Here is a 27,834-nt window from a genome sequence, read left to right on the forward strand (position 1 = left end):
ACAGAAAAAGGATGGTATCTATTCCCCCTTTTGACCATGACCAAAAGACGCAAAGAAGTGGATAAAAAGGCAAAAGATCTCAGCACCAATTTGTTACTTATGGACTCCTACCGCCGACCCCCCACCCGTTCTTGCCATGTTGAAAATTATGAACACTCAAACTCACATTCTTGTGCACAGTCAAGTAAGGAGGCGCCTCCGCGTCCGTCCTGAACCAATGGTGCGCAGGGTAGCCTTATCACAGTTTTACCCTGCTGGCCAATGGCGCAGCGCCCCCTGCTCACATGACGCCTCTCCGTGCGCTCTCCAGTCCTTTCAGGCGCTCAATCCCGGCCAACGCTGGCATCACTGAAGACCTGACATCGCAGGGAACCGGACGTCCGCGCTGCTCTCCGCTCCCTGCAATTGATCGTCCAGGTTTTTAATATTAGACAAACTTTTATCTCCCTGCAACGAGGCTGATGAAGCGCTCCTGACGGCGCACAACGAACGCGGCTTTCACCGCTGGAGGAGACTTTTTGCTGTCGAGACGAGGGGAATGCAGACGGCGAGACAACAACACCCACAAGTTATTTAAATAAATTGTAAGTGTCTAAATATGATATTTTATTTTTTTCTCTGATTGCTTTTGTTCGCAAAAGTATTGATTTGTTACTGACTTCGTTTTCAACTGATTGCCTTGTTCCACTTTTGCGCGCAATGGCTTCTCTTTTTATTCCTCATTCAAACAGAAATAAAAAAAAAAAAAAGAAACGCGCACGTGTGAATATGTCATAACACATTTTGACTTGGTTAATGTTTCACTAACATGATGTTGTTATTTATTTATTTCTTGTTCCTGTCTCTGTTTTTGGAACTCTTTGTGAGTGTCTCTGTGAATGTCCTCATTGTGAATGTGTGGCTGTCTCCGCGCAGCGCCATAGAATGAAATATAGATAAAAAGCACACAGTAAACCCGTTGACCCCAGTCAGGCATAGAGGCAGGCTGTGCAACCGGGCCACACGGCTCAATGAGGACAATTAGAGGGGCCAACAGGAGAATTAGATGGAGGCGCACTGAAACAGGTCTGTACTTCACTTCCAACCGCCTAACAAAGATGAAGATGGATTGTCATTTTTATATCAAAATTAAAAGCAAAAGTTTATTTCTTACCCTCATTTATGTAATGAAATTCCATAAATATCAAATTTAATTGGATTGGATCTCATCTCTAAAGGGTCATGCCACTCAGTGAACCTTTTTATTGATTGGAAATTAGAGGGTTCTAGGGGTCAATGGAGGGAAGAGGGACTACAAAATTTATGTCCATTCTGGAGTAGAGGGAAAAAATAGATGCCTTTATTTTATAATTTTTTTTTCTGTACCTACCACACAATCAGAGGGAAAGACTCCGGGATCGGGGCCATTTGATGTTTTGAAAGGCTTCAGATGGCTTTAATTAGGACCTATAAAATCTGTCTGCTCCGTTCTCTCAGGCAGCGGTCTGGAGAAGCACGAAAGGGAGGGGAACAAGCAAGAGGAGGGAAGGAGAAAAAAGAAAGAAAGAAAAGCAAACCCGACACAGAAAGTCACTTCAGCAGAGGATCGTCTAATCAAATTTTTATAACCCTCCTCTTTCTCTTCTTGTCGCTCCCTCCCTTGACTCCCACCCTCTGCTTCTTGATGCTGGTGGTATGTAGGCAGTGCTTCTTATTTCCCTCTTTGTCTGGCTGCTGTGTTATCTGTTCTCACCCACCCCATCCTCCCTCTAACCCTAACTATTGCCTACAGTGCGCCGACCCTAGACACCTGAAGGCTAGACATAATGATCAAGTGAAGTTTCAGTCTGTCTGTAGTACAGCCAGTTGTTTTAGGTTTTCATCTTCTCCGCCTTCCTTTTCTTCTTCTTCCTCACTCCTGTTCTCCTGTTGGCCTGGCTTGCCCTGCCCGTCCCTCGCTCCACAATCCCAAATCAAGACACGCTATGTTGTTTGTGAGTGTTTTGTCTTCGCATGCACAAGGGTTGTGGTTTCAGTGCTACTGCTGCTGTCGCCGTGCAGCCTGTATGGATCTTGGATGAAAGTGGGTGACTCACAGAGTTGTAACAGACACACACACAAACACACACTCATGAGGAAACATCAAAGAATTCTTCTGTCTTCTATTGTGTTTTTGTCTGAGGCAGGATCTACTTGTGTTCTTCAGGCAAGACACTTTACCCTGTGGTTCTCTTTACATTATTTGTCCGATATCATATTTTTTGCAATTATGTGTTCACAGCGACCATGTCATAGTTTGATCTTTTTTTTAATTTTTTTTTGTCATTAAGTTCTTATTTTTGCCTTTTTAAAATGTGAATGGGGATATGGGTGATAAAACACAGGAATGTCTTTATTCATAAAGTGACGTTAAGTGTGATTTAAGTCTAAGTTCAGTACTCTTATCTGTAGAACAAAGACTGATTGATGGTGCAGAGAAGCCGTTACAATGGCCTGCCCCGAGCAGAGTTCTGTGGAATAGTCATGGAAAAGATAACATTACTTTTCATCTCAAAAACACATGTAGAGGTGGTTGGAAAAATAAAAGTCTATAAATAAATACTTTTTTGGTTTGAATAAAGGCAAAAGATCATTTAAATTCATCATATTGGCTAATGAGGTTTGACTTCCGATGGGTTGGTGAAATCTAAACATGTAAGAGAAAAGAAAAGTCCAACTTTCTGCTTATTAAGGCTAAAAAGATTAGAACAGACCTCATGGATGTTCAGTGTTTGAAGGGGTTTTGTCATAAATCAGCAAATACCCTATATATACCCTATATATATTACATATTATTATTATTATTATTATTATATAATATATATTATTTTTAGTATTATTATTCCTGAAGCACAGTTTCATCTTTCAACTGAGTGATTAATCTCTTGAACAGATACTGTTTTGTATGGCTTTGAGGCTCGGACACCATAAGTAAGATTGAATCAAACAAATATGAATAAGACATCACTCCTTGGTATCCCAATGTTCTGTTGTTGAGAAATGAAAGGTTGAAACAGTTTCCACTTGAATAAACCATTGATGTATAAATGTATTTAACGTGTGATTGGGGTTGACCAGTTGGCTAACTAAGCCTATCATACACCTACCTTATTATGTGTCTCCAATTTTTACATTTTTTCCTTCTAAATAAACACAGAAACTTGTCAACCTTTAATATGATGTAAAAGGGGTTTAGTGGGAGCTGTCTTTTAGTTTTTAATTAAGGTCTTTTAGCTGCTTAAATCTAAAAATATTGTTGGCTTAACTCCATATTAAACTAGTTTTCTTCACAGAAAATGGCTGGTTGGGATGTTAGACGTGATTTTGGTTAGATTTTAAGGTTTAAAAACATTAGTATAAAAAATATTTAAATAATAACGTTTTTTAGTATTAGTAGAATACTCCCTTTCATGAAAAAACAACTTTTTGTCTCTATGAAGCCCTTACAGTGGTCTGTTTTGCATTTTGAAAATATAAAAAATGTCCATATGAAGACCTCAGTTGATGTCTTTGTGCTTAAAACACAATTATTTTTCATATAAAGGGATTAATATAGTGCTTGTATTGAATTCAGTTGATATGAGCTTGACTTTGTGTCTTTGATTAAGCCAGATTTCTAAAAACCTGACTCACAAAAACATTTGCTACATTAAAGTTAACATTACATTAAATTTAAGACTGGGCCTGAAATAGACATTAAAAAGATGTCCGTTGATATGGCATCATTGAACTGATAGATAAGGTCTTGTGACATTTGAAATCCAAATACATGAAATACAAAAATATGTAAATTTTAAGATCAATGTTGGTGGACATGAATTGATTCAGATTTAGATGGCTCTTTGTTTTACCCTCTCTGTTGATTGTGCATTACGTCATTCCAGTTCTGACAGGTTAGCTAGACATTTAGCTAGTTTGCCTCTTAGTAAACCGACTGTCAGGGTCTTTGTTCGACAGGGAGATATTTTTAGCAGGCTACCAGTTGTTTTTCTTGTTTCTCCCTTTTGATAAACTTGTTTGTTGGTGGATTATCCTCAAACAGCTGGAAGAGGGGGTGTGTGTGGGGTGGGGGCGGTGGGCTCAACAACAATTTAATCTTCTCAAATGGGATGTTTTGAAGAACGAGGGTCTGTAAAATCCGTCACCAAGCTCCATTCGCAATCCTCACTCCTGTTTTGGATTTGTTTTTTGAAATTTTGCATCACTGCATTAGGAGGCATAGGGCATGTCTCTTGCTACCAGCCTTTGAACGGGGAGTAATTAAAGGCTCAATGGGTGCAACCAGCTGTTTTCCCTTCTAGACTCTGAGGCTCTCTACCTGGAGATGAATAGGAGGCACCTCTAGATCTTATACACACTTTGTTTTAAAAAAAAAAGAAAAGAAAAACAACAAAAATGAACAAAACAAATAAGATGGGGACCTTTTTTCTGTTTTAAACATCAACACATTTCATTTATGATTAAATTCTTCGTAGGGTTGTAATATTACATAGCTTCCTATTACAACATCCATTGTATTAACGTTGAACAATTAGACACGATTAGGATTTTGGTAACCGTATTTAGACGTGAAGGAGTGAAGTCATGGTCAGGAATGTAAATGTTGGAGTCTTTCAATTTACAATCATGTCCTTTCCTGAGAAAAGTCCCCAGCCGTGAAGAGGTTAATTGTTTTTGAATCTCCATCCAAGGGGAGAAAATAGAGGAACAGGAGGGATAATTGAGCTGCTGATAGTTGAGTGGGTTATGGATTACTGTGCCTTTTTCCAAAGGAGAATAGGAAAGGAAGTGACCAGGAGAGGAAGGAGAGAAGGGGGAAAAGGAAGGAAGGGGGCGTGAAAGACTTTCTTGTGAGATGCAGCCCCGGGGGCCGTCTGGCCTCCTTAGGAAGAGGGAGAACTCCGATCCTGTTTAGCCCACGAGGTGACTCTTGGCCCCTCTGCTTGCTCCTCCCTGCTCCAGGTGCAAGCCCTCACTCCTGGCAGCTCACACACACACTGCAAGCCAATTCCTCACACACACTCCATAAAGAGGGGGAAATGCAACATAAAATCGCAGCTCCCTTTCACATTTTCACCCCCTGCTATTTTGGTATGCTTCTCTATTGTCTGGGGTTAAAGATCCAAACCTGCTTGTGGGGATTGGGTAACTGCTGTCATATATTTTTTCCTCCAACCCATAAGATAGATAACTATCTTTGAAACGGGAGTAAATGGGATTTGTATATGGTGTAATAATCACAGAAGTGTTAATCAGAAGGATGCCACGTATAATTACTATAGTGTTTGATATCGCCACAGAAAACTACCTCCGGCCATTAGCAGAAGTTCCCTGATGTTATTAATGGGCCTTAATAAAATTCAAGAAAGCCTAGATTGAATAAGCCTTTTGCATGGCCCACTGGTTAAAGCACTGTAAGGTTAATGAACCAATTTACATACTTTCTGCTGCCATCTGGGTGGAGTGACGAGGCAGATGCTTCCCTATGCTGCACTGCTGCACAGTCTTGTTCAACATAGAGGAATGTGTCAAGTCCTCAGAGGTCAATGAGCACATTTAATGTTTGGCTTCTGGTGAGAAACATCCCGGAGTGAGCTTAACATCAGTGTCTCTGGTTTAAAAGAACTAACCAGGCAGCTTTTTTAGGCTCCTTTCCGTTTAACCCTTTTGCGAGTGTATAAAATGAAAATGATTTCTGAGTACAGATGTAAACAAATAATTAACTTACCATTTATGTTGTTTTATGGTTTATTATATCAAAACATTTTGTAATGTTACCCCCATCCACTAGCCGTTCATAAGCGGAGCTTCAGTGGTATTTGCAAGTAAAGTAATGTTGCAGCAGAGGCGTGCTGGAGCAGAAACATAATTAGATCCAGAGCCTGGTCTGGAAATATTTGTAATATTTAATGGTGACAAGTATGCAGAATGCACTTTGTGCAGTTCTTTTTGTAAATATAAACATTTAAAAAGTCCTCAGCTTATCACCTAAATAGCACCTATTTAGCCATACTGCATGGTGGAGCACCACTGACTTCTCTGTTGTGCTTTAAAGGCGAAGATTTGATCTTAAAAGGTCAACAGCAGTATGCAAAATATTTGTAACATAATAGAAAAACAGATATAGGCATATTATGTTAATGCACTACAGAGAACCAAGTTCACCGTTCATCTGAGAGCAACTAGAACCAGCTGTCTAAAAGCGCTGCTAACAGTGCAAAGTTTCCCGAAGCACTGATTACTGGAAATCACAAAAAAACAGGAAGCTTAATTACAGCTGCTGTCCACTTCATAAATACCAAGTGGAAAATAGTTTGACAGCATGTCAGATGAACATTGTCCGTCTTAAAATGATAGTTTTTACATATCTGTACATTGGAAATCATACTATTTTGAATATTTTATTAATCTGTTTTTATCCAGTACTTTAATAGGTTCCTGTTTTGTTTGATAATATACATTGTTTTATATATATCTTATAAGTTAGATAATGCGCTATGTTTTTTCAGTCAGTATTTAGTACAACTGTCATAAAATGATATTAAAATATAATTATTTACCTATTAAAGAATATTGCAAAAAAAAATATTTAGTCCTCTATAATATGGAAAGATCCTCTTGATAATGAGAAACGTCAGCTTTTTAAGGAAATCTCAGCTCATCAATTAATTGTAGGTTAATCGATAATATCGATCAACCTTAGATGAATTCATTAAGCGATAACTTGCATCCCAAGTTTAAAGCAGAAATAGACTCCAAAATGGCTTGTATTATTTTCAATTTTCCTGAAAATATCACAAATGTTGCGACGGGATTAGGGTCCATCCATTCGTCTGCCATCCCTGTCTGGATGATCATGTTACAAATGGAGTTTTGAAAGCAGAGGAACAAAATAAGGGTCTGTCCGCAATCAATACATTGGTGTGAAAGCAGAGGGAAATATTTTTAAAGAGAAAAAAGGCTATAGTTGGCATGGCTATGGCATTGCCCCATTTGGTGGTATCAGATAAGGAGCTTTGAAATAAAGGATGTTTAGCTCTGGGGCAGCTTGAATTTGTGGATATCCCTTTTGCTGGCACCCACTGCAGACTGATTTAATCAGTAAATGGGAAAAATTTAACTAAAATGAAATTTTAGACTTTTTTTTTTTTGATTCCATACATGTGAAAAAGCAAGCAAATGTTTGGATGAGTAAAACACAAAATGATCAATTATCCCAGCATATTATGTGGAGCAATCTTTCCTTTTTTGTGTGTTGCCCTCTAAGGATGGTGGCTTTCACCTTCTCTGTCACTTCACACGATTGAAATAAAATAAAATTGCTAAGGTTTTGCGCTGACAGTGTGTTCAAGCCAGTGCGAGTGTTTGTCTCAGATTAGCTCTTTGTGCCACAAGAGAGGGAAAAGCAAAGTCAGGCAGTGGGGGTGGAGAGTGGGGACAATACAGCCCCAATCCTAGTTGAAAGAAATCATTTGCACAATTTTCTGAAAGCAGTATTTGTCCGGTTGGATGGTTCTATCAAAGCCCGACAGCTACAGTGAAGCATGATTTTAAAATGACACGGTGAGCTACAAAGCTGGCAATATGTCAGGTTCTAGTCATTTTTTAGCTCAACACTCTCCAGGTGAATGTAAGGCAATATGTTGTCAAGTTTCAAAGAGGACTAATTTCAACCGATGACTGTGACACCAGTACTACCACAATTTATTTGTATAGGCTTAACTTGTGTAGCACTTGCCGGGTGGAGATTAAAAGACATCCAAGCAAAATTTAACATCTTTCAGTTGATCTCTGGGAAACTCAAATGAGACATTTTGAGTTTCTTATTCTGAAAGGATTATGAGCCATCTTTTACAACTTTATATCCACTCCCTGCTCCTTAAAATTGCATTGCCTTTAAACTCATCACTACCAAGATGTAAGCTTGCATTAGAAGAGTAAGAGACAAGATATAGTTAGTCTGATTTCATAGATTGCAGTCAGTGGCTCTCTTGCAGTTCAGATAAAATAAGGCGATTTGCCTCAGTACATATCTGTTGTTATCTTAAGTTTCAAAACCCCCTACAGTTTTTCATGTTGACTCACTTCTTTCCAAGCCATTTGTGCTTGAAAACTTCCTAAGGATGAACAGCATATTTTCAGTTTTATCGTCAATGAGGGACCATTGGGCATAATGAAGTTCTGTTTCCCAGCATGAGTTTGGAAGGCTCATGATTACAAATGCTTCTCTCATTGTCTCCCATCATCTCTTCCCTAATTGAAGACAATATAACGAGACAATGGGGTCTCGCTCATCATTCTGCATCAGCGGCATTCTCGACGGAACGTGCCAGTCAGTTAAAGAGGGGGTGGTGATAGTGGGCGGAGCGTGTGGGTGTATGGATACTTGGATAAGCCTGAGCTTGTTTGATTTGGACCAAGAATATGGACAATTAAACTACATCTCCCAGGGGGGCTGTTCATTTCTGGTCAGCTTCTCTACTTCATGGCCGCCTGCCCTTGTAAACACTCCTGGATGTGTCTGGGACATGCCTTTGGGAGGGAGGGGGGTGCTTGTTGGCGGTAAGGTCTGCCTCTGGAGGGGTTGTCTCAGATGATTAGGACAGTTGAGAGAAGAGAGTCCCTCTGTGCCTGGCCCCCTTCACCTCCCTAATATGTTCTGAATAAGTCCACCTCCTCCCCATGTTTGTTGTGGGGTTTTGATAGGAGGTGGAGGGGGGGATTATGTCTGGCTATGGTTTAGGAGTGTTTGTCATCTGCCCTCTTGAGTCCTACATTGGTCCCCTTTGTCTGAATGTCAGGCCAACAATGTCAAAACACACAATGTGCCTATCTAATCAGGGCACCTTGGCTTAAGAACCAACAACAGGATTTTTTTTTTGTATACACACAGAAATCGCTATTCAAGAAATATTGCTTGTTTACATGTAGAAATGATAAAAATATTATTTTTGTAAACTATTTCTATTTATTAGTTTAAAGGCAAGAGTGGCATCGCATTTGTCATTTCTATATTGTGGTTCATTAGTAAAATCCATTAGAAATACACAAGAAATGTATTCTCAGAATATTGTTACCATATGAATTTTCCAAAGAGTAAACAAAGGCTTTTGATATGAGTCACTAAAAATCAACAAATTCTATGTAATGTTGCAGCGATGCTCGGCTCTTATAAAAGAGAAAATCCATCACAGAGGCAGAAGAGGTTCTCATCAATAAACCAAAATGATTTGCTGTCACATATTTACAGCTAATGCATTATTGCCAGTCGGGGATCCATCAAGCTACTTAATAGTTTCTTGAATAAATCAAACAAATGCATTTCTGAGCCTAAATTTGTTTTGAACCTGACAAAAATGATTGAAAAAAATGAACCAAGGTCTTCTAACTAATTTTAATCTATCTTGTATAAAAACAAAAATATATCAAGAAATACAAGAGCAGATGAAACTTTTATCACTAATCAAGTTTTACTTAATATTGCAGAAAACTAGATAATGCTCTATTTCTTTTACTTTAATTCAACTGCTATTAGTAAGTTTACGTCAGTTAATATTACTTTTTTAGGTGGTCACACAGGTCATTTGCACAGCAGTCTCAGAAGAGTCTCTATGGTTCTACACAGAGCAACTCTGTATGAAATTTGAAAGAAAGATTCATTCATCACTGCACAATGGGTAACAAAGAGGGCACTGAGTTCTGGCCAAGTATCACAAGTTACACTGAATGCACACAAAACGGTCTAGCAGTACATGCAGGAGGCAAAAAACCTCAATGACTGATAACCGTTCTGCAAGATTTAGCTTCTGTGGAAGAAAATGGCCTCAGTGGCTTTGAATTCAAATCATTTAGAGCTCCAGGAAATTACACACATTCCTCTTGCCCAGTTACCAGAATATACTTTAATGCAAATCAAACTTTCATGGAACATATTCAGTTAATTATTTATATGTTGGTGTTGCATTGTTTTGTCTTTTATTTTCTTAAGAATACTAAAGACCAAATGCAGTAGGGTGTGTCATGAAGATGAAAGTATGGTTTATTATTGGATAACTTGTGTTTCCATTATACAATGTAATGTAAATTATAGTATTTTCTTTGAAAACAGCTTGTGTTCTGTGATTTTTTTTTTTTTAACGATTGATAAACAGATACACTACATTGGCATTTCCTGTTTAGGAGATTCTTGCAGTATCATATCAGTGACTAAATATACCTTTATTGTGGTATTTTATATTAAAGTGTAAAACAGAAACAAGTCTTTACATGACTGTAGTTGCTTTAATAAAAATGGTGGATGACTAACCGCAACTATGAGTGTTTCCAAAAAGCTAAACCAATCTTTATGGTAAGCTGGAGGAAAATATAGGAGTCTTAACTGTGTCAGCTGACTGGCAGTGCGCAGCATGAGGAGGGAGAAGGGTCGCACTAAATTACGTCAAAGTGGTCCTCTAATCCTCCCTGATCTACATTCTTTCATTTTTCTTCATCCCAAAATCTGTTTTCTCAGTACAGCTTTTTTAATAAAAATATTTTTTTGTTTGAGCTCACAAAAACACATGATTGAAAGCATTAATCTATCAGATTGCATCAGTAAAATGCTTCCTGATTTGTTGCTTTAATGAAGGTAAAGATGAAACTTGCAGTACAGGTTTAATATTTATGATGTTTGTTGGACTACAAACGTTTTACATAGTATACCGGTAGTTGAAATAATAATTGGAAGTTACTCCACTTCTGTATTTGTTCTCACACATTACTATGAATATAACTGGGATTCTGTTGTTGCAACAGTTCTAAAGGAACCAAAATATGTCAAAACCTAAATTATGAGGTTTTTTTTTTTTTTTTTCTTTGGTCTCACATGAAAGGGGAAGTTTATTTTAAGATTCGATGTAATTTTCAGATGGTCTGACTGTACAGTGAGGTATAATAGACTTATGTATACAAAAGTTTTCTCAGTATACCCTTAAGGCACTTTCTCTTTTTAGCTAGGGTTTAAAAAAAGGAATTGGGATAAACACACCAGGAGTTTTGTGTGTATTTCTAAGTGTTTCTAAGAATTCGCAATTACTGTTATGTGTGTGTGTCTGTGCTTGAAATCACAGATAAAACTAGAATGAAAGAAGTTGATTCCTCTTTTCAAGGCATGTGCCATATTAAAAAAGATGAACAATAGTTAAAGCCTCCTAATTGCTGTGATTCTGATGTTGCGTTCATTGAAATTTTTATTCAAAACTGAAGCGACTTCAGAAAGTTTGACAATAGGAGATAAACAGAAAAAAGGCCCTTAACATAAGCGTAAAATCCTAGCTTTTTTTTTTTTTTTTTTGAAGAATTCAGGGCTTCAGGACATTTTGGTTAATACAGTAGCAAAACACAAATGAATTCAAAACATCAAATAAACAAAGATGTTTTCATCTTCTGGAGGTACAAGAAGGCAAATGCAATACAGATGATCTGAGTGGGCAGGAAGCCTTGAAGGTTCGCATCATGTCTGCCACATTCTACCCTGGGGCATTGGCGTCTATGTGTTTGCACAAACACACATGGTTGGAAATACGAGCCACCATTCTCCGTCACGGCGCAGCAGGAGTCTGTCTTCATCTGTCCTATTGATTAATGAAGCAGGCGCAGTGGGTGTCACATGCAGGCAGGAGTCTAGATCAAGGCGCAGAGCTGCATCACTGTAGTCGTGCCACACAAACACAGAAATTGTCACAATCTTTCACTGTCTGGGGTATATCCCTCACACACACAGAGCCACGTCGAAACTGAGGGATGTGGCCCTACGTTCTTTGAGGCTCACATATATATAGATATAGATATAATATATATTCTATCCTCAAGCTCAGAGTGTAATAACATGGCTTGACACACCTCCCATAAAGCTAGGAATGTGTTTACCATAAATCCAATGTTTGTAGATTTGTTCGGGTTAATGATCCAATATCCTCTAACTTGACGCGGTGTTTATGTGTTTTTGCTAAAAAGGTACTGCTCTACCTTTCTGTCTCCCTCACCACCGAATGAGACATTCCCCAGACACCACTATAAGAGCAGTATTTATGCTATTAGGGGCCTTGGTTTGCAGGACCCACAGTGGTACCAGAATGAATCTGCTAAAATTATGTCCTGACTAACCTCGGTGGGTTTGGTCCTGGTATTTTCTTTGCATAAATGAGAAATTATACATCATATACTTGTAGCTATTTTTAAGAATTCCCTATTGGAAAACTGCAAAAAAATCTTTTTTTAACCATAAAACCCAATAAACAGAGCTGGTTTTCAAAGAGAATATTTTTTTTTCCTTGTGTTTTCCAACTTTGCTTTAGATTTAAAAATAGGCTCTCTGTCCAAACCAGCTATTCCCCCTTTGGAAATCACTTTTTGTGATGGTAAGCATGGCGTCAAAGGGTTCACTTAGGGTGCGGTCACTTGAAACCCACCTTATTTTTTTTCCCCCCTTCAAGCGCTTCTTGAGCTGCACTCATCTCAGTCTGAATAGATAGCAGAGAAGTAGAAAAAAGAAATACTGACAGAAATTGACTGCCGACCCCCGCACCCACCTAACCAACCCACACACCCCTACCCACCCCCTCCCCCCTGACCTTCCTCCACCTATATTTTTCCTGCTGCATTCCCTCCCTTCCTCTCCTCTGGCGTTCCTGTCGAGGCATGCCTCCGTCCCCGCCAACCAGCATCTCTCAGGGCAGGATGAGGGGGCAAGGAGAGAGAGGAGGGGAGGAGGACAGACAAAGGAGCACTGTTGCTGCCTTGTTGAAGGGTCGACACCAGACTGGAGGGGTGCGGTTAGAGGGGTGCAGGCAAGGAGAGAGTGTGACCGAGGAGGGTTTATCATTAAGAAAAAGAGATTTGAATGAATGGAAGGATAGCAGGGGTGTATACACTGCTCCCAGTTACAGGGAAGACAAGCAGTGCCACTCATTTTTCTGCACTTGCAGCTGGTACTCTATTTTTTTCTTTTTTAGCAGCGCTTGCACTTGGAACGAGTGTGTGCGAGGGACTGATAGAGGAGGGACATTGTTTTCTGGCTATTGTGCATTATTTGCTTAACCCTCGTGCTTTATCTGTGCAGCTGTACGCTACAAATGAGATGACGAAAAGGGGGGTTTCTGTGCTCAATGGCGGCTGTCACAGCTGTTAGCAATTTCATCAGCGCACTGTAAGCCCACCCCGCACGCACGCTCGCAAAACAAACCGTGTCAATTATTTCGAAGCAGTTACAGCCATGAGAAAATTGCCCAAACTGCACATGTCAACACAGTTTAAGTGAAGAAAAGAAAGATGAATCTGACAGAGTAACAAGTCAAAACAGTTCGGCAAATTATAAATGACACTTTATGTAGTCATACGATGCCTAAGTATTTATGTTTCATTATATGACCGCTCTTTACAGTAGACCACCAGTAAAGGTTTGCGAGCAGGAATGTTAGCTCTTTTTTCTGTTATGTAGTTCAATAAAAAAAGAATTTCCATCACAATTATTTCTACCTAGAGCTTCTTTTATGCAGGACAAATGAACTGGACACCAAGGGCTTAGAATTAAGCCCATCTTTTTATAATCTAGGTTGCTTCTTGACCTTAGTTCTTTAGAACTGTGTCTTAATTATTGCTTTTCCCCTTTTGGTCCTTTTATCTGACAGATCATGAAACGAACTGACTGGGGGAAGAAACTGAAGATAATTCACAGTGTTGGTTTTCACCAAAGAGGAGAGAAAGGGAAGCAGACCCCAAATAAAGTCGCGAGCTGTGAACAGCAGACTATCAGGTGAGTTTGTGGCCTCTTTTACAGCATTTCTCTGCTGTCTTCTCCACCTGGGTCAGGTGTACAGCTGGGGCAGGTTTGTTTTTTTCTGTATGTTTTCTTCCTACCTTAACTGAGCATGTCTTGGTTTGTGTGTCTCTATTGCATGTTGAGCCACAACCAACAGGTAAATAAATTATTCTCTCTTTATAGTCATTGTCTTCTCTTTATCTTTGCACCTCCCCAAAACTCCCAAAAAACCCTCCCAAAAACTAAACAGTCTTTATAATTTGCTTCCATTTGGTTTTACTGTTACAACTTTCCCCTAGCAATTTCTTTTTCAAAAATAAATTCCCGCAGGATATACAACTTCAAAAAGTAAGATCGAGAAAACTTTAAAGGGCAGCTTCCAACGCACATAAAAACTGAGAAATGATGTCCTATTATTACAAAGGAGCCTTATTTTTTTCTGAACAGCTACTACTGAATGATCACTATTTTTGCTGAAGCAGCTTTTTTCCTCAAAAGATAGGGCTGCACAGTTTAGAGAAAGATCTTATTGCAAAAATGCCATCAAATATTGCTACTCTATCAGACGATATCTGCTGTATTTAACTTTGGGCTACTTTTCCATCGTTAGGATTCACCCTCGTTTCCATGGAAGCTTTAGCATCTCAGCTGATTGAGCTTACATCAGGTGTGGCCATCAAGGTGAACTCAATGTACCAAGATTCCAAATGCATTTGTTATCTTGACTGTAGTGCACTAGCAAATCGTTAAGTATCATGATTATTGGCGTTTAGAATATCACTTTCTACATCATGCAGAAACTCCAAGAAGCAAAGACTGAAGCTTCAGAACTTATTGAGGTTTGTTTACCATTTGCATTATTTAAAATGTTTTCATAAATCCTTTTGTTGCCAGTGTAGAGCTACAAGATGCTATTAAAAGAAAAAAAGAGATAGTTTGGTTTTTGTTCCTCTGCTTTAGTTTAGGGCATTGTTGACATAAACATGGGGAGTTTTTCAAAGTAATGATGTTCAGTCACTGACTTTTTTTAAATAGGCATTTCAAAATGGATAATTCTAAAAGTCCGGTTTTGCGGAATACTCCAATGAACTGCACATCTGGAAATTTGTTTTAAAAGAAAGAAATCTTGAAGAGGCTAATAAGCACCAAGCTGTGACTTTTACACGTTTCTCTGACTTTGTGCTGACTCTGTTGCTATTAAACTTCTAACAAAAGCAAAGGAGCTAAGACATGGGGAATTAGCCTCACAAGAATTACAACCATTTTCAGACTAATCTGGAGCCTGGCTTTATTTAATCGAGGATCAGAATGTTTCATCTTTGTTAACATCTGCGTTTCTATCTCCTACTGATGCACCATCAACATTACAACATTTTTAACCGAAAACCAAAATGCTGTAGACTAAAAAATTATTCAAAAATAGTCAAAGTGAATATTTGCCAGTGGTTTTTTGATGCAACTTTTTTTTATTTTTGATGTAGGGATGAACTAATCAACTAACTTAGTAATTGATTAATCGTTATTTGGAGTATAGATACTGTAAAATATGGTTTTAGCTGTCAGGGCAACCTACTTAGAGCTGTAATTTTATTAAAATTGTTAAAGAAAATATCTAAAAATTTTGCATTTAAGATAAAAAAAAATGCTTTTCCTCTGCCAATATGCTCTATGCAGAACCCCCCCAAGTTTTAGTTTTGTCTGATTCAATTTTGTAAAAAATCAATTTAAAGAGAACCTTTGGCCATCTGATTAATTATTGACAGATTAATCGATTTGCAAATTAATCGTTAGTTGCAGACCTATTCTGATATGATATTGCAACTTTAAGTGTTGACTGATTGACCCTTTAAAAATGTATATTACTTAAATACAGAACAATAGTCAATAACAATATGTGAACAACTGACTTATTATTATTAAACAATGGATTACATAATCTTTAATGAAGAATTGGAATAATGTTAATAGTTACGTCTTGAGCTAAATAACATTTTCAGCTTTTCAACCAAATTGAACCCAAGTGTTCCTCATATGTGGGAAAGGTTTCCTGGTTTGTTAGACGCAATTTCAACCCCAATTTGTCCTGTGGAAAAAATACAAAACGGGTCACTACTTTGAATAACTTACTTCAAGGCAGCGGTGAATATTTCACCCTCCTTCTCTTATATATTGCACGTAAAGTTTTGAGCAGGGTTTATGTCGAGCAGGTAGAAGCGACCTTAGGAAAGCTGTGGAGGCGGCGACTGATTTACATATTCATATATACACATATTATAAATGATAGGAAGGTGTTGAAGTACATCTAAGCTGTTTTAAGTCATGAGGGGATTATTTTTGTCTGCAAAAACTGAAGATAAGGAATTTTGAGTAACAGAAATGTTTTTTTGAAGGTTTAATCAATGCCAGGAGATTAATTTTTAAATCCACAGTGACAGAAAAGTCAACGGAAATTGCAAAACCCTTCTATTTGAAGTGGCCTATGGCCATGGAAACTTAATTAAGCAGGCAAAAAAAAGTTTTCCTATGAGGAAATTTCTTAATCACGGTTAAATTTTAGTAGCCATTATTCTAATAATGAAACCTGCTGCTTAAAAACTCCACCTGTGATCAGAGTATCCATTTCATATAGTAAGAAATTTTCTTTCAGCCTGCATCAGAGAATAAAGAGCCAAACAATGCTTGGATGTAGAGAAGGAGAATAAATCATTAGTTTGGAGAACAGCATAGCCACAAGGTGAAATACAGGAATGAAGCTGGCAGAGGAGCCACCTTATTGTCTTAACTGTGTTTGAGTGTTTCCCAATGTGAGCGCCGTCTCGGTGAGTAATCTTCTCACTCTCTGTGTGAAGCTTAAAGCAGCAGTAAATCATTTTCCTCCATGCAGGCATGGACAGAACGGTCACCAGGGTACACAGATGGGGGGGTTGTTAAAGAGGAGATCCAGCAAGAGGCAAAGACAATGTTGTTTTTCTCCATACTTGTCACCCTCCCTACTGATGAAAACACTCCTGCACCTCAACCCTCGCCCCCACAGGCTACAGCAGCAATGATGGGATTTTTCTTCAAAGATTTTAAGGGGTTTTATTTGTTAAAAATTCATCCATTATTCACCATTTTCCCCCTCAAGGTTTTAATAAAGTATAGAAGCTAGTTATACCTTTCTTTATTATAGCGCTTATTTATTTTTAATTTGTGTAAAAGTATTTTTTTAAACTCTCTTGAAAATTATTTAGACATTTTATGCAGGCTCACTGTAGCCTACCAAACTTTACTACGACTTATATAAATTTTCAGCTTCAGGTATTACATCATCAACTTTCAATCTAAACTGAACTCGAGCTCATGTTCTGTAGAAGAAACAGCAAATTCAATTCCACGTCTGGTCTTGTTCATTTCAGCTTAACTCATTCAATATCAAACCAGTATAGTTACGCTCGGCTGCCTCTTCTTGCTCTCCATGTCTTCCTCTTAACTTCTACAGGGCGTCTAAATTCATTTTATTCTTATTTCAGCTCTGTCTTTATATTTATTTGTAGCCTCATATCGTTTTAATAATTTCATCATATGCAACCAGCATTTATCCCTATTTACAGTATGTTCTTTTATTGCATTCATTTTTGTAAGGAAATGGAATCATAAAGTAGCATATCTTTTTTTTTTTTTTTACTAGCCACAGACGTAAGAAACAACAACAAAAAAAGATACAGGAGATGATGAAATGGTTTGGCAGGGTTATAGGAAGTTGAGCGATGGTTGTGTCTGTTTGTATCATACAAGCAACACAAGACTTTTTTTTTTATATATAAGTGGTTTAGAACTCCTTTGAGGAAGAAATGCCTTCTTTCATCATCCTTCTGATGGATGTATTGTGTATCAACCACCTGGGATTAGTGGAGACGTAAATTGCGCCATGATAAACAATCCCATTGTTTTAGGAAGTTGTCAAAGGATGCATGAGTTGTCCTGGGAAGAAAGGAAGGATAAAGGTGGAGGATGCAAGAAAATATTCAGACATGCTGCTGACTTTTCCTCTTTACCTTTTTTTTCTCTGAAGACATGATGCATTTCAACCGCAGACAGAAATCTGTCTATACTAGCTTTGACTCAAAAAGCAGATTTAATCTCTATTGTCGTTCATTTCGATAGAAAGAGACTAGGTTAAAAAGGTTCAAGCTGCAGTGTATAAAAAGCTTTTTCTTTTACAGATTTATATGTATGGGATGATTTTTGAGGGAAATTTTCTTGTTCATGGAACAAAAACAAAAAAAATTACGAATAACTGCGAATGTAGCACAATGTTTTCCAGTGGGTTTAATCAAGAAGGCCAGTTAAGGAGCATGAAAACCTAAAAGAGCAGAAGACTAGATAACATTTGTGTTTGCACAGAGGTTTTATTGTCTCTGAAGCCACTTCACTTTGAAACTGGAGATATCAGTAAAAGATTCTTAGAAAATGGAGCAGAAGTGGTTTTACAGACAGTAATTTACAGACTGGGGGATAAGCAACAGAGACAGAAAAATGCAATTCACTACATTTTAAAGTTAGGTTTTGAGATGATTGAAAGAAAGACTGGATAATGTGGAACTAGTAAACCCAGAAGTGTTAAGGGTATGTGCAGTAGAGTCTCTAACGTCTTTGTAAGATCATAAAAGCGATGCACTTCCTGGACCCTTTTCTAATTGCTGTGAAGAATAGGATGGGGGACTCTCAACACTATGTGGCAGCTAAATGAAGCCTCCAAGTCCCTGCTGCACAGCTTATTGGGGCGATTCATTATTTATCACTGTGTTGGCAAAACCGACAGGGAAAGACAGAGGAGAAACAAAGAAAGTTTACACTGAACATTTAGTTAAGAAACCAGATGAAGAATTGTTACAGTGTCAGAGGTAAAGGTTAGTGGAAAAACAACAAGAGGGTTCCCCAGAAGGTAAAAATCCAAACCATCCATCAATCTCCTACCACTTATCTGTCAGGGTCATGGTGTGGGGGTTGTCTCCAGTGAGGCAGGGTACACTCTGGACAGCTCACAGGACAACACACAGAAAACCATGACTACAACAAATTCACACCTAAGGGCAATTTAGAGACTCCAATCATTTATTAGGGAGCAAGCCAGACTACCCAGAGAGAACCAACAGATACAAAGGGAAAACATAGCGACTCCATGCAGAACGATTCCAGGATGGGAATTCAACTCAACTCTTGTTTCAACTCTTGCATCTTTTTTTTCGCCCACAATCCAAATACGAAATTTCTAACAAAACAAAAGTTAGTGTGTAGTTTGAGCATAAACCTTTATTGACTCAGCAGGAAAATGACTAGACTTTCCCAAGGGGATGGTTTTAAGAATATGAGAAGTAAAGTTTTGCTCCTTTTCCACCGGCTCCTCTTGTCCTGGCCCTACTTCACCCGCATAATTTTTCAAATGTTTCCATTACTGCTTGTTCGTTAGCTGTATTTGCCATTTTTTGCCCTGCTTAGAGACGATCAGAGATGAGTAGCACTGACATCCTTGGAAAAGAAAACATTGGTATGTCACAAATTGCTTGTCTGTTGAAACGAGCTGCACATCCAGCAAACAAGCAAGCACAGTGATGAACCTCGCCTTAAAAAAAGAACAATATTTAGTACACACTTTAAACCTGTCCCTAAAAATCAACTAAACTGAATGAGTGCATGTGCAATTTGAAGAATAAATATAGTTAAAATGAGTTTTGAGTAGTGACAGCATCTGTTCATCAGGCTAAAAATGCTGCCAGTCCTGGTGGAACATGAAGGAAAAGGCTGCTATGTTAAAACAAAGAAAGCAACACCAATAAAAGTTCAGTTTATCTTTAATGTTTAGAATTCCCAAGATGCAAAATCTTCTAGAATGTTGAGATATAAATCCCAAAGTTCCAGACAAGAATTTTTAAATGTTTTATAATCCGAGTTTATATTTTGTTCAGTTGCTGAAAACAATCTAAAGCTGCACCTTAAGCACACTCATGTTATTTCCTTCTTTCCATTCTGATAACTGTTGTTTGAGCATTGCAAATTTGTTTTGCAATATGTAAATTTCAGCTTCTTAATCTTCATCTTTTGTCTGCTACTTATGAGTTTTGCACGGTGGCTCTAACTTTTGCTTGTTTTGTTGATGAGCACACAGGGCTCTTGATTTTAACCAACCTAGTTGCAATATAGGAGACGTATAAGAGTTGCTTTTTTCTCCCAAGTTTTATCAGTGCGAGAACAAATGAAAGAGGAGTCAAAAGCAGCCCCCTAAGCTTTTCATAATGCGTCCCGAGAGGAGACAAAGGCCTGCATTCACTGCTGGGTGTCGATAAGACCTATCATTAGCCTGCCATAGGAGCTATTACCGACACACACGAACACATTTATACACACCCCAGTCGTGTTTTGCTCTCTTTAAGGGGAATTTTGATTGACTTCAATTCATGTCTCAATCATTTCTATGGCCTAACCCCGACCCTTACCCTTACCTATACCAACACATACCTAACCCACATGAGGACCAGCTGACTGGTCCCCACAATGTAACATATTCCTGGGAAATTGGCCTTACGCTGTCTCCACAAGGCATACACACCCACATCCACAGTACAGGAGGTGCTTATTCTGGTGCTTTGCTCTCTTTTCCACAGACACACACACACAAGTAAAATATCTGCTCAGCTTCAATCGCATAAAAGCGAAGGAGTGGACCGCCTGCTGCTTTCCCATTACAACCAAATTCTCTCTGCCTCATGTACTAGGACTGCCTGGCTATACAATGTCTATGCATACATTTTGGCTCCTTTATTTATGGCAGCAAACTCAACCACCAAGCGGTTATTAATAAGAAATTTGGTGTTATCAAAAAGAAGAGGAAAAGCATGTCTAATTTTTATATATTTATTTTATGCTTGCATAACCACTTTTCCTTACAGTACTTGAATTCACTCATTGTCATCTACATGGTAGCTATGAACTAAAGCATGGTAGTTAAAAAACATCCTGCAATCTACTTTTCCAGATACACAATTTTGAATCTCAAGAACAGCAAAATAACTAAGTGGTAAAATAACCAACATCCTTACAAATTAAGGCTGCAAATAATGATTATTTTGAAAATCGGTTAATCTGTCAATTATTTTTTCAATTAATTGATTGATAATTGGATAACCAAAGGTTTGTTTAAGAAGTTTTTTTTAGGAAAATTAAGCTAGTAACTTTTCCAGTGGAGGAGTTCTGGATAGAGCATGTTGACACAGGAAAAACATTTTTATCTTATATTTGACATTTTAATATATATTTGTTGCAATTCACGTATAATTACTGCTCTTAGTGGGCTGCTCTGTCAGCTAAAGGCATTTAGAGTTTAAAGGCATTTAGAGTCTCTATACTACAGTTAACGATTAACCGATTACTAAATTAGTTGACGATTATTTCAATAGTCAATTAATCACAATAGTCAATAAATAGTTTCAGCCCTATTTCAAAACTTATCTAAGAACAATGGTTTCATTTTTTTTTAGAGCTGGTTTAACTGTTAAGCGGTTCTCTAAATATACCATATTTCTAAACTTACAAATGAGATATATTACATTCATAGTGTAAAACATCTTTATAAATGAGGAAATAAATAGTATTTGAAGAAGAGAATAACAGAATGAAACTCAGCAGTTTGCTACTTGTTTTATTTTTTTTATCCTACAGAAAATGTCCGGATGAAGTTATATAATGGCATATTACTATTTACATATTGTTGAGCATATTTCTTAACAATTTAACATCAAACACAATATATTCATTTACAGCCAAATCTAAAAATGCAGCATTTATTTTGAAATGCCAACAGCTTTGCTTCCTGATTTGTAATAGCGACATACGGTGTCTCATACAGATCTCAGATTTACTCAAAGGTGGACCTTTGTATTTATTTTTAAAAGTCAGTGGGCCAAGTTGTGTAAAACGGTTTATTTTTTTTAGAAAATACAACTTAAATTTTAACTATCAGACCAGAAATTTTGTTGATTACAATTTACCATTAATTGTTTTCTAAAAGATAATTGTATATGTATGTTTATTAAAATTACTGAGCATGTCTGGAGGTGGGGTTTGTGTGTGTGGGGGGGGGGGTACATTTAGTTCATTTGCCACAAAAAAAACAACGAAAAACACCTTAATGTACTATACCTATTTGCCATAGTTTGTCACACACTGTTTTAATCCTAAAACACACATTTTTTTTGCCAGTATTCCAGTCCATCTGTTATCCTTCAGGTTGTTAAGTGAATCTAGAAAGCATAATGTCCTGGCTGACTATACGATGCCAACCGAGCAGATAAAAGAAAAAGCAAATGGCGACAGCCGGCTTTCCTGATGATGGAACTCCTTATTTACAGTAATAATACCAATGCCTCGGAGTTAATGGGCTATTGACTTATTGATGATTGCATGCAACACATATTACATTTACTTAACTAGACAGCAGGAAAATTAGATGGGGAGGAAGAGTTGTGTTTGCACGTCTTGTCAAGCTTTGGTTGGGGATGGGATGGTAGCAGAAAGACAGCACTGTTGTCTAGATTCTAAGTAGATGATGGACTGTAGCTCGTGTTCTCATTCCCTCTCATTATCTCGGCCCCCTGAGAACATATGAGGTTACTTACCTTCCTTTGCTCCCTGCCTAATGCCAAGAGTCAGATCAGGATCATTAGCTTCACTACTTGGAACAAATGGCTTTAGATAGCATCTCAGCCAAACTGCAAAAAGAAAAGATTTAAGCTGCTTATTTTACATTTAAATTGTGTTTTTAAAAGTAGAAGTTTATCTTTATGATTATTTTTAGCATTGTTAGGTGTTAAACTGGCATTCATTTCAAATGAACTTTCACTGTATTTAAATTTTTTCAGCGTTGGATTCAACAATCAACAATTCTGCTAATCATCGCAGCTGTGTGCTTGAAGACGAAAAGCACAGAGGGGAGAAGTGGGCAGCAGATCAAAGCATGAGGAGGATTCTGTCTGGCAGACAGTGGCAGAGGTCCTGTCTGCTTAGACTCTCTCTCCTCTTGTGTCTTCTTGCACCTTTATACGTCTGCGTACGTTCCCAACCAAAACAATTGCCCCCTTACATTCCCAACATGAAAATTAGAGATCGCAGACAGGAACGGGTCAGTCAAAACAGGCAGCAGTTGTTTTCCTAAAGTGGCTCATGCGTGGGACCACATTTGGAGGCTGCCATGTCTTTCCTTCTGTTAATGAAGTGCTAAGCACTGCACAGGTGTTCATTGCAGAGCTATCATCCCTTTGATTTAAATTTCTTATTTAATTTTGCCGCAGCCTCCTAAAGTATTGGGCAGATTCCACGTCTTTAATACAATATGTATTAAATGTAAAATGGGATAGCCTAGAAATTATATTAATGATAATACTATTAATGATAGTAATAGGCCAATGCTGCACTGTTTTCTTCTAAAGTCAGAGTTTTTTCATAAAGCTTTATCGTGAGGCTTGTGGCCTATCAGTCGAGGGGTGGCTCAGATGTCTTTTTCTGAGCTAAAAGTTACGCCCAGAAGATGGATATAATTAAGACTAGTGAGTTTCATCGGTATTTGGGGAACTTCTCTGGGTGGTCTCGCTCTACATGTCTGTGCTAGTTTTATTGTAAACAGGCACAACATGGTAAGAGCGCATACATACAAACCAACAAAGCAGATTAGCAACGCTGTGCGACATAAACCTGAAAAACAGTCTCGCCGTACGTTTCCTGCCGCATTACCGGCTTGATTGTTTGGACACGGTGCTGCAGAAATTATCAAAGCAGCGGCAGACATTACTAGAAGGGAGCTTAAACATCACTGCTTAGCTTTACTGAGAAGAGCTGTGAATGTACAGCCCTTCTGCATTTCAATGTGTAGCTAACTTTAGCCTATATCCAAATCTGTATTTAGCCTCTGAATGGAAGCCATCTGTTTGAACTTCCCATAAAAACCATAAAGGCTTTTTTCCCCCCTGGTATTTAAAATTATTTATGTTCTTCTAGCAATCTCTTAGCCCTAAAAGGCTGCTACAAAATTGCCGGATTTTTCCATCATCAACATCTCACATATTGTACATTTTAAACCTGGGTGGCCCTCCAGAATAGGAAGTCTTCCTGTCTTTTGCTCCACTCGCTAATGTAAATTAGGCCGAATTTGATTTTAAATTAAACAGCACAAAAAATTCACACAGTAACTGAATGGCATAGCATGCTATGCAAATGTTAATTGTGGAGGAACATCATAACACAAATAATGAAGCATCTTAATAATGATATATGAAAAGTTGCGATGCATTGATTATTTTCTGGTAATTACATTTTGACAGATTTACTGGAATGCAGTTAGGACCTGCAGCACGAGCTTTACCAGCAGCCCTGATTTATTCTTTTTTTTTTTTTTTTTTCCCTCTCTACCAAAAATACTTCCTCTGTTCGATGAAATGCTCCTATCTCAATTAACAGCCTTTTCCCCCCGTTGTGTCTACTGGCCTCTATGAGTAAACATGGATTTTATGGTTGCATTTTATTTTCCAAACAAGTGGGTGGTCCCATTCTTTTAAATGTACTAAGGGGTTCACTTTTTTAAGTGTGCTTGGGCTTTAATGGTGGTAGCATTTCCCTGTTCTCAGCAGGCATACAGACAGAAAGATGGAACAGTAGGGGAAAGAGGGAAAAAAGGAGATAGCGTGATGAGAAACGATGCTAGATAAATAAATCAGCAACATAGCACTAAACAGAGGTATAACTTAAAGATGAAACACTTTCCTCTAAGAGAAATAGGAAATAAAAGTGAATATGTGTTTTTTAAAGGCATATTCGAAAAATCTAAAGCTTCTTTGATGTGCTATCACATGAAGTACATTTTATTGTATCATATCACAAAAGTAAATCACATAGTCAACATATTTCACTGGAAAAAAAGAACATATATATAATACATAGATTACAGTTTAAAATATGTTATTTTTATATGTTGTTTACTTTAATTCTAAAGAAAAACAGTTATTAACCTTCTTGATTTAGTAGAGGTTTTCCAGATGCGTATTATGGAAACTAATACTGCTTCTATAAATGTCCAGCTGCTTAGCAGAAACTCTGCTTCTTCTTTAAGAGTAATTTAAAAATATGACCATAATAAGACTTTCTTTTCACACCTCAAATTATCTTATGTCCCCCAAAATATTTCCAGACTAAAGTGTTTCTCGTTATTTGGAGTAGAAATAAGTACAATCAGTTTTCAGTTTACATTTTGAATATGCAGAGGTGAGGTGTCATTGTGAAGTCTTTAAAAGGGCCACTTTCAGCTGTTTAAATTAAACTTTTTGTTTCAGAATTTTATTTACAAACTGCTCTTAAGCTATAACTTTACTCCCATTTATTTTGGCGTATTAGCCACTTTAGCACTTTAAAATAACATACCTCTGTAGTTTATGGCATGATATGAATGTTTTGGCTCTTGAGAGTCAGTTAAATTGCTGTTATGGATCTAAAGGTTTGACATACAAGAGTTATTGGATGGAAAGCCGTTTGTAATAGTTGTTTAAAAATGTGTGTATTAATAAAGATTATTATTGTTAATAATTATCCAACAGATTATATTTGCAAAAACAAAAAAAAATTGGGGTATGCAACTATTGCATAGGTAGGTATATAGGTATAGCGATATATCTGGTAACCAGATTGTGCCTGATCAGAGAGGAGATATTTTATTCTTATTTTTAACGGAGGACAGAAACCCTTAGTTGGCATAATAATCTGCCTTTATTGTATTAAGCAGCTTTCCTGTGCTATCCTCTGTCTCTATTTAAAATCAAAGGGAAGTACGAACAATTTCATGTGTCGTCAAGGTCAATCATTGTTCACCTCGAGAATGTAGATGAAAAACTGTGTATCTTTTAGCAAGGGGCCATTTGAATATATTTTTAGGCCTACAGTTATAGCATTTTCTTTTCTTTTTTTAAAAGTTTTATTGTGTTTTTTTTATAATAACCTAGTATAACAACCTAAAAGTTTATGACTTATTTAATACAGCTGTGGTCTCATCCTGTTGAAATTTTTTAAAGCTCACCCATTTGTATAATATATCCATCTATGCACATAACACAAGATTAGGATAAGAAAAGTTTAATTTTACACACTTAGTGATGTTTATATAAAGAAAAAAAAAGAAATAGTTGATATTTACCTGTTGTGCTTAAGCTTGCAAATTTCTACTCCTACATATATTTATTAACCATCTCTTGTACATATCTAATTATGACCGCTTCCTCTGGTATGCCAAAGGGCAGACATGATACCAAACCAGAACAAAAAGAGATGAAAAAGACTCTGAGGGACTACTTAAAACTACAAGCAGTGGCGTTTTTGAAGAAATCATTAACGCGGCATAAATTAGCTTCAAAAAAACATTAATGAATGTGACTTCCACAGGATTTGTGATGTGCTTTGCTAACCACAAATGAGCCGTCGGTTTTTAGAGAGCACCATAGCCTATTGTACCATAACAACTAAAGGCTAAATGACATTAAAATGAAAGAAAGCTGCAGCTGCTCATAGAACAACAACAGAAAAAATTAAATTTGAAATGGTGTGTTTATTTTGTCCAAAAAAAAAGTAAAATATAACAACATGTAACAAAACTAGAAATTGGTTTTAGATTTTTTTTTAAGAGAACATTTTTAGGAACAATGTATCAATAAACTCTGTAAATGTTTTATATAGTGTAGTTTTATATAACAGATGTTTGCACAATATTGTTTTTATCCTTCCTTCCAGGTATAGGTTGATCAAATGTATCTATTCTCAATATAAAGTATTGATACTCAAATGCTATATTCAGATACAACACTAATCAGGCATGTTATTGGTACCAAATGCTATTTTAATTGTGCACATTTATTTAACCAGCATCTGTAATTTGAAATCTGGAATCAAAAATAGCGCTGAGTTTCCCAATATTTTCCTGGATACTGATTTAAAGTTTGAAAATTTACTGCTGTGACAACGCAGGTTGACTATAGACTCCATTTGGCCTCATCCAGCTTTTTATCATCAGACACAGAGCTATAGTATACAATACATCACAACCAGTGCCCTCGTAAACCTGAAGTTCTTCACTGGGAGTAGAAAACAACATTAAAGCATTTTCTACAGTAGCTCTGTTGGCCACTACAATATGCAGCTTCTGATGTGTGTTTTTAAATCAAAGTCTCTTATTCCAAAGATGCCGATTTAATATGATTCTAAGAGTGGAGCTCTTTTGTTGTTAAATCAGAGGCTAATGTACACACCCAGCAGCTCATTTTCTACCCTGCCAAGGACCACCCAAGGTGTTGATAGGATCTGGTCCACTTCAAAGTGTTGTTTTTTTTACACAAATGAAAATATGCAAGTTCTTTAGTAAAACTAAAGAAGATAAAGTTGCACATTATATGTTGTTATATAATTTAAACCTGAATTTCAGAACTCTTAACCCACAGCTAAACAAACATTAAATTACATTTTGCTGATTGAAATCCATTCCCTGTCTGTACTACGTTTTGTTTTTATGCAAGAGTGTGTGTCTCTTCCTACTGATGCATGTGTATAACATTTTAATAACATGCTTTAACCAGACAACACCTTGAATTTACCCTGTACTGCTTTTTTTTTTTCTTCTGTTTGTTTTCTACCCAGGTCCAGACATGAAGAAGGCACGAAAGCATCCACACAAGCGCAGTGCAATGGCACCTAGAGGCTGTCTGCGGTCTACCACTATCATGCTCGCACACACACGCACACACACACACAGACCCACGCAGCCAAAGCCTTTTACAGTAAGGATCAAGAGACCACCGAGTCAGGGTGATAATAAGATTTAAGAAAAAATATTCCTATTGTCCTTGTGCTTTCTTCTTTAACTTTAAGGATAAGTTCTTATTTTTAAATGTGGAATTTATAGAAGAAAAGTAATTAACAGCCATATATAGTAAAAAAAAACAAGCAAATTAGAA

The 27,834-nt window shown here is 37.4% G+C and overlaps 1 long non-coding RNA gene across 1 annotated transcript; it reads left to right on the forward strand.

Annotated features, from left to right (window-relative positions):
• The first annotated feature begins 288 nt into the window (after positions 1-288).
• On the forward strand, positions 289-27,834 carry LOC107083668. Its single transcript, XR_001481191.1, has 3 exons — positions 289-584; positions 13,686-13,810; positions 27,518-27,834. It is a non-coding gene; the product is annotated as an uncharacterized LOC107083668 (long non-coding RNA).

Source organism: Cyprinodon variegatus, unplaced genomic scaffold, assembly GCF_000732505.1.
Source record: "Cyprinodon variegatus isolate N-32 unplaced genomic scaffold, C_variegatus-1.0 Scaffold80, whole genome shotgun sequence".
NCBI lineage: Eukaryota > Metazoa > Chordata > Actinopteri > Cyprinodontiformes > Cyprinodontidae > Cyprinodon > Cyprinodon variegatus.